Genomic DNA, 8197 nt, shown 5'->3' on the forward strand with positions numbered 1-8197 from the left:
GTTATACATATTAAGAAAGTAAAGTATTAAAGCATTCATTGGCATCTTAATTTATGTTTTTCCAAGGAATACTGATTTTTTTTTTTTTTTTTTGGCTTTTGTACTGTTTTTGGTTTTTTTTCCCCCTTAAATGACAGGAAGTTCAAAAGCTAAGGGCCTTCTAGCCACAGGAATGCCTCTGCATTATACCTAGCAGGTAGTAAAACAGATATGTAAAATTTAATTACTAAGAATTCACTTCTATGATAATTTGTACAATTTTCCTTTTAGTAGCATTCATTTTGTTTCTTATTGTTTCAGTATATTTACAACCTTAAAAATACATTAATAGTACTTCATAGCTTTCTACCACCACCACTAGCCTAGATTTATAATCAAGACAGAACAAAATGGCAACTGCTTGAGGCACTCCTAGATGATGACTCCAATTCATTGCTTATCAAGACAAATGCAGTTTGTACAGTTTAGATCCGGTGAATAAGTATAGGTATCTAGTTATTGAAAAAAAAATGTATGAAGTATTATAGGCATTCACGTAGCCACACATATAACAAAAGTGGTACCTTACACAAACTAAGAAAAAAAAAGATTCTAGTTTCTTTTTAAGCTAAGTTTTATTTTCCAAATTAACAGTATTTTTTTTTTTTTTTAACAAGGAAATTATGACATTCCAAAGAGACATCTAGAATGAACAAATACATCTGGGAAGTTTCCAAAACATGATAGGAAGGCTTTTTTTTTTTTTTTTTTTCATTTTCCAAATTAGACTTTTTACATAAATTTCAAACCTTTCAATTTCATCCTCTGATGGCAATTTTCATTTTAATGTGACTTTGGAAAATATTCCCATTTTTAGTTTGGGAGACATAAAAACAGTGGTGTCAGGTGACCTCTTGGCCACAGCTAACTCAGCTGGTTCCTTGTCCAGAAAGACTTGTTGGCTTTAGAGAGAAGCAGAGTGAATCTCCAAATACAAATTTCTACCCAGAAAATTTATTCAAGGTCCTTTTCTTTAACTATAGCACCAGTTACCTTCCACTGTCCACCTACGGGTACGGAACGTACTTGGGCTTAATTATCTGAATATTCTTAGGGCCTTAAATATTAGAGCTACAATTATGTGTTTGTACCTTTCAATTAAGTCAAATATAGTTAAAGAATAATGCAATGGCTAATTGTTTTGCATCTGAAGGTATTAGTCTTCTAGTCTCACTTTATATATCACTGTGATTATTAACCAATATCTAGAAAAATATCTTACGTGGAAAGACTACTATGATCAGTTATGTAAAATAGAGCTTTTCCACATAATGTCTAATGTGGAAAAACTCCATGAACACATATAAATTTGAAAATTATGTAAAATAGAATAAAATTTGGTATTTACAATGGGCTAAGAACAGTTCAAGTATGTGTGCCTTTAATCTGCAAGTCGGCTTTGATGGATGATCCTGTGGTCACCCTCCTAAGTGGTGATCAGGACGTCTTGTTTTTCTCTCCACCGGATCAGAAGGCCTTTGCTTAGACAATGAGTCCTTCACTGACTGCCTTTCCCCTTTGTCACTCTGAAACTAGTAGCCAGAGGGCAAGAGAAAGCCAGGAGGGAGAGGAGAGAATATGTTTATGAAATACTTAAACAACCTAACCTTTCTCCTCATTGTACCACCATAAATATAATTAATATCCTTCTTCTGAAATATGGATTGGCAAAACTATCAGAGTTGTGGAAAGATGTTAGAGGCAGGCCCTTGTTAATGAGCACTGTTTTTTTCTCTCTCTCTCTCTCTTTTTTTTTAAATTATAAAATATAACACATTTACAAGAGACTTGGAAAATACAGAATAAAGTTATATATAGTTCCACTATATATTACAATTATTTTTAAGTAGATAAATTAAGATTTTCAGTTGATGTTTCAATATCAAACTCTCAAAAATTAGTAGACTGAATATATAGAAAAGTAGGATATAGTAGACCTGAAAAACACCATGAACCAGTTCAACATAATTAAGGTTTATACAATTTTCACACAACGGTAGGATACAAATTCTATTCAAGTTCCCATAGATGGTAAACTTGGAGAAGGCAATGGCAACCCACTCCAGCACTCTTGCCTGGAAAATCCCATGGATGGAGGAGCCCGGTAGGCTGCAGTTCATAGGGTTGCTAAGAGTCAGACATGACTGAGCGTCTTCACTTTCACGCATTGGAGAAGGAAATGGCAACCCACTCCAGTGTTCTTTCCTGGAGAATCCCAGGGACAGCGGGGCCTGGTGGGCTGCCGTCTATGGGGTCGCACAGCGTTGGACATGACTGAAGTGACTTAGAAGCAGCAGCAGCAGCAGCAGCAGACTATAAGCTAGGAGACACTGGAATATATCCAGGGATATAAAACAAGAACAAAAATTTCATGGTCTAAAGGTATTAAAATCATACAGAGTCTGTTCTCTTATCATTGTGGAATTATGTTAGAAGTCAATATAAAAAGATTTGAAAATAACACACATATTTTCAAGTACAATTTACCAAGGGAGATCTTTGACTTAGCCATTGAAAGTCTCAATAAAGTTAGAAGACTCAAAAAACACAGAGGGCGAGTGCAGAGAAGAAAGCATTTAAATGAGAAATTAATATCAAAGTGGGAAATTAATATCAAAGGTACATTAAAAATGCCATGAACTTGGAAATTAAATGTTGACTTTTAAATGATGGGTGTATCTAAGTAGCCATAACAAGGAAAAATTAGAAAATACAATAAAAATGAAAAGAGAATTTACCAGAATTTGTTACATGCAGCTGAAGTTTTTAAATGCTTCAGGTACCAAAGGCACCATGTATCGGCTCTTATATGATTAAATCATGGACCAAAACAGATGAGAGTGTTATATAGAGAAAAGGTCCATGAACATACCTACTAGAATTTGCAATTTCTCTTGAATTAGTTGTTTGTTTTTGATGGAGTTTAAACATTAGCACAGCACAGTTACCAGCAGGATCCCATCTGAGAGCCTGAATTCCCGCACTTCCAGCTCACATCTTTTTTAGGTTAATTGATCTGTGGTGGGTACTGCTGAATATTTTAATTATCTCAGGGAGTAGAGCTGTGACTCTCCATCTCACTATCAGCATCTTTCTACTGGATTCCATTTCATCAAACAAGTATCTCCTATGCTCTGTGGAAGAAATAGGTATACCAGCTAGGTGAAATAAAAGAAGAAAATTACTTCATAAGTAGAATATTCCTGTATCTCTCACATGCGCTGGGCTCTTCTAACAGTTTATTATCTATATGAATAAATTTTGATAATATGATGTGTTCACCTTGGGCCCATTTTAAGATTTTGTTCCTAAGAAAATCACTAAAAAGTGCTTCACTGAATGAGATCAGCCATAAAATAAGTAATAAGTCTGATTTCAACAGCTGCACCCTCAAACTGACTTACTTGAAATGTACATGTTCAGTTTAGCATTTATCAACCTCCAAATTTCCTGATTTTAAATACCCATTTTGTTCTTTTTTGGATGGAATTCTTATTGTTTTAGCAGCATTAATTCTCATAAAACTTTTTTATCTTAATTTCCAAATTATTTGGTCTTTCAAGATCACAAGGAAGACCCTTTGAAGAGTAATATTCAACATGTGAGCCTGCTTCCTGAACAATGACTGAGGCCTGTGTTCAATATCGGGCTTCCCAAGTGGCTCAGTGGTAAAGAATCTGCCTGCCAAGCAGGAGACATGGGTTTGATCCCTGGGTTGGGAAGATCCACTGGAGGAGGAAATGGCAACCCACTCCAGTATTCTTGCCTGAGAAATCTCATAGACAGAGTGGTCCAGCAGGCTACAGTCCACAAGGTTGCAGAACAGTTAGACACAACTTAGTGACTAAACAAAAACATGTTTAGGATCACTACTTACTACTACTTAGTTTTTAACAAAATGAATTATTTTCTGCTAAAAAATTTTTCCACATTTGTCTTTTTCTATCATGATCATATGCAAAAAGGGAAAATAGTAATAGAAAATCATACGCCTGTACACCTGGAAAAAATTAGAAAACTTTCACATTTTATCCTTTAGGAGGTTAGCTTCTTTTGGCTTTTTCCTCAAGAAGAATAGGAAAATAACTTGATTTTCTATTTTTAACATATTTACTTTATTGTTTTAAGCAGTGTCTGATTCTTTTTATGTGTCTAATTTTTATATGTTCCATTAGTCTCTGGAAATACTGACTAACCCGGTTCCCTTAAATGGAACTTTAGAACATGCCTTTGCATTTTTCTCATACCTCAGTGTAATATACTAGCATTTTTTGGGTAAATCTAGATAAGAGTAAGTATTTAATAATTTTAGCACAATTGTCTTTGGCCCATGTACATCATAAGTGTTATTTTTCACCTCAAGAATAAATTTTTCCTCTGGGAGACCTAGATCAAAGCAACTTGGGGAAAAAGCACTAAATCTATGCTATGTTCATGGGGAGACAGGCATTTTCTTCCAAAAAGCATTACTTTGGGGGCATAGACAGCAGTTTCAGACTTTACTGGGGGCTCAGATGGTAAAGAATCCACCTGCAGTGCAGGAGACCTGGATTTGATCCCTGGGCCCGGAAGATGCCCAGAGAAGGAAATGGGTACCCACTCCAGTATTCTTGCCTGGAAAATTATATGGACAGAGGAGCCTGGCCAGTTACAGTCCTTGGGTTCACAAAGAGTCAGATACAACTGAGTGACCAACACACTCTAGCAGTTTTGGGAAAACAAAACTAAACAAAATCACGGTAATAGGAGATCATCTGTAGGAAAACTTTAATCTCTCAGTGAAATTTCAGAGAATTGGACCAGGAGTTAGGGAACAGGAAAGAATGTATGTTGTATAACTGTTGTTGTCAGTCGCTAAGTTGTGTGCGACCCCATGGACTGTAGCCCACCAGGCTTTTCTGTCCATGGGATTTCCCAGGCAAGAATACTAGAGTGGGTTGCCTTGTCCTTCACTAGGGGACTCTTCCCGACTCAGGGATGGAAACTGCATCTCCTGCATTAGCAGGAGAATTCTTTCCCACTGAGCCACCAGGGAAGCCCCATCTTTTGTAATTACCGCCACTTATTCTGCATCGTGATTGGTGTTCAGTTTTTCTCTTCTAAATCTGGTTTTCATACATCAGTTGACTACGGAATTTTTGATTGTGAACTTCTACAAGTGTATGTCTTTTAGTAGTAGACCTGATGTACATTATTCATTATCCTTAGTCTGTATCTCATTTACTAAAAATTTTGCTTAGCTAATTGTTTACTCAGCTTACTCCTCAAGATGTTGAATTTCTAAAAATCCCAGATAGTCTTTGACTATAGTAGTTAAGATTCCTACTGCAGTCTTCTAAAAATTTTCATTACTTTGTTATATGACCTCTAGACAAGAATTTGTAGACCCCATCTGATAGGAAAGCCTGAGTCAACAAATATCGATCTACTTGCTTTCTAACTATCACTGCGATTTTTTAAAGTCTTAGTTCCTTAAAATTTCTCTTGTCTTAAATTCTCATGTCAGAGAGATAGGTAAGCCAGCAGTTTCCTTAGATTTAGGAAGGAAAGCAGTTAGGCAGTAGAGGGATAATTATTGAGTATGAAGCCTAGATGTTCTTGACCCAAAACTAAGATTGGCATTATGAGTAGGCAAAAGAGGCTGGCTACCAACCTAATATCATTCTAACAGTAGAAGGAAGGATCTTCTGTCCTCCATAAAGCTTCTTCCACTCAAATCATTCATGCCTGAAACTCTATGAATCAGGGATTAATTCTTTTGAATTAATACACTACCCTCTGTTAAGTGGAAAATCGCTGAGAATATCATGAAATCACAATATCATAGCAAAAAAAATTTCAAATTATCTCATCTAGTATATATTGATCCTTTTCAGACATGGGTTTATTCATATCTTTTGTTTTTTGTGTTTTTTCTTGTTAATAAAATTTTACAGAGAGACAAGTGGAAAGATTAAGACACCAGGCATCACAATGTAGGAAAAGGCAAGGGAGTTGTGGGTTTGGGCCCCAAAAGCAACCCCATCTTTCGCAGCTTTCTCTTGGCCTGTGTCTAAGTCCCATAGAATCTAAGTCTATCATATTAAATTGGATTAAATATCCAGGAATTATTAATAACTCATTATTCCTACCATAGCCCTGCAAATCTTAAGCCAATTTCATTTAAATTTATTTTGAATGTGTCAGCCATTCTGCTGTGAAATGTGGATATTTGCTATCAGTTTCTCCTGGAAACACAGTGTTACTAGTTTCAAGGATTATTTTCTTTCATTTTCAATATTCCAATTGTTTAATATTGGAAATAGATTCTATTTGACAGGAAGCTGAATTTGAGTGACAGCTATAAAATTTAGTTTCCCCACTCCCACATCTACCATTGAGTTGTAGATTTCTTTCTGTCAACTCACTTTACCATACTAGGACTCCATTTACTTACTTTAAAAAGATGGAATTTTTAGCATCTGTCCCCACTTACCATTGAGGATATTGGAAGACTATTCCCTAACATGAAAATTCCTTAGATACTGTTAATAATACAACTACAGAAATGATTTCAAAGCAGGCAGGTCAGAGAAAAATTGGGTGTGGTGAGGTTGAAAAGAAGAGCAGCCAGTAATAAGATAGGCTAATTGACAGTAATATGATAATGATTGGGGTCAGTTTGAGAGTGATGTTGAGGACTTGAGAGTATCTTGAATGCTAAGCCTTAGACAAGGTTTCTCAGCTGGGTAAAGGCCAATTAAAAAATTAAAGTTCTTTTTCTAGCTAAAGAAATGTGTGTCACTTTTTGTGTCAGTTATTTTTCTTTTTTTTTAACACCCAAATGTTGCATTTAGCATAGAAGACTAGCCAATATTTAAAAAAGAGTTTTCCCCGCAGCTACACACTGAAACTTCATTCACCTTCTCCTAGTTATTTCTTCCATCAGCCCATCAGACCTCCATCATGGCCCTTATCTGGATCATTTGGTAGTGAGCCTTCCTTCATTGAAGAACAAACCACAACCCAATTAGGCTTCCAGTCTGTTCCTCTTGCAACCAACTGTATTTGCCTCTAAAAAAACAGAGTCAGGAAAGGCACAGACTTGTACAGTTCCCATTTCTACCTTGAGTTGTCTTTTAGTTTTTCACCCAACTATCCAGAGCCTAAAACTGGCTTTGAGATAGGCTTTTACCAGCCACTACCTTAGACTGCATGCTTGAAATCCAGCAAAGATCTCTTCCATTTCAAGTCACACTCTACCCCACATGTGTCTGCCTACTGGGCATTTAGTTCTCCTTCTCTAATGATATGAGAATAATTTATTCCTACTACAAGTAAACCTGGAAGAAGCATGTTTGGCCATTGGGGGAAGGCGATGGGGTGGAGGGGTAGTGATAAAGCTGTGTGTTGACACATGCAATTCCTATCAAGTACTGTTGGCCAAAGTGTCACAATAGGGAGTAATGAATAGCTTACCCTGTATCCTGAACAATGAAATCAGGCCTAACCACGCTCTGTCCTAGTGAAGAAGAGCTTGATGTCACTGCTAGCTGTTATTTGGTATCTTCAGCAGGCATTTACTACTGCCGCCTTTATCCGATACAAAGGTATTTTTCTATCAGAAGTTAGGCAGAAAAAACAAAATGAAATTCATTTTTTAGTGATAGCTGATTATTTTTAGTGAATGTGGTCATTGTTAGACTGCTCCAGTGAAGGACAAGTGGGTCTACCTTCCCAGAGGTACAGTAAAAATTGGTTAAAATGAAGGGGGGGGGGGGGTTCTTGCAAAGTGTATCAGTTAGCAGGACCCACGAGTTCACCAGGTTGTTGTTGTTGTCATTATTGTTTTCTCCTAGCCCACTGTCGAGCATTTTGTTCTCTGAGTAAAATCTTGCTCAACTACGTAGAGGGTTTCCCTGGTAGCTCAGACAGTGGTAAAGAATGGGCCTGCAGTGCGGGAGACCTGGGTTCCATGCCAGGGTTGGGAAGATTCCCCTGGAGAAGGGAACGGCTACCCACTCCAGTATTCCTGCCTGGAGAATTCCGTGGACAGCCAGGCTCCAGTCCATGGGGTTGCGAAGAGTTGGACATGACTGAGCGACTAACACACACAACTGCGTAGATTCCATTTCTGAGGGTTAACTGTGGGGGTCTGAAACTAAATAGGAAAAAGGAG

The 8197-nt window shown here is 37.0% G+C and overlaps 1 protein-coding gene across 5 annotated transcripts in view; it reads left to right on the forward strand.

Moving 5' to 3' along the window:
* Window positions 1–8197, forward strand: part of ZFHX4 (zinc finger homeobox 4) — a 201294-nt gene that overhangs the window by 188688 nt on the left and 4409 nt on the right. The gene's annotated exons all lie outside the window — the stretch shown is intronic.

This window comes from Dama dama, chromosome 21 (assembly GCF_033118175.1).
Source record: "Dama dama isolate Ldn47 chromosome 21, ASM3311817v1, whole genome shotgun sequence".
Classification (NCBI taxonomy): Eukaryota; Metazoa; Chordata; class Mammalia; order Artiodactyla; family Cervidae; genus Dama; species Dama dama.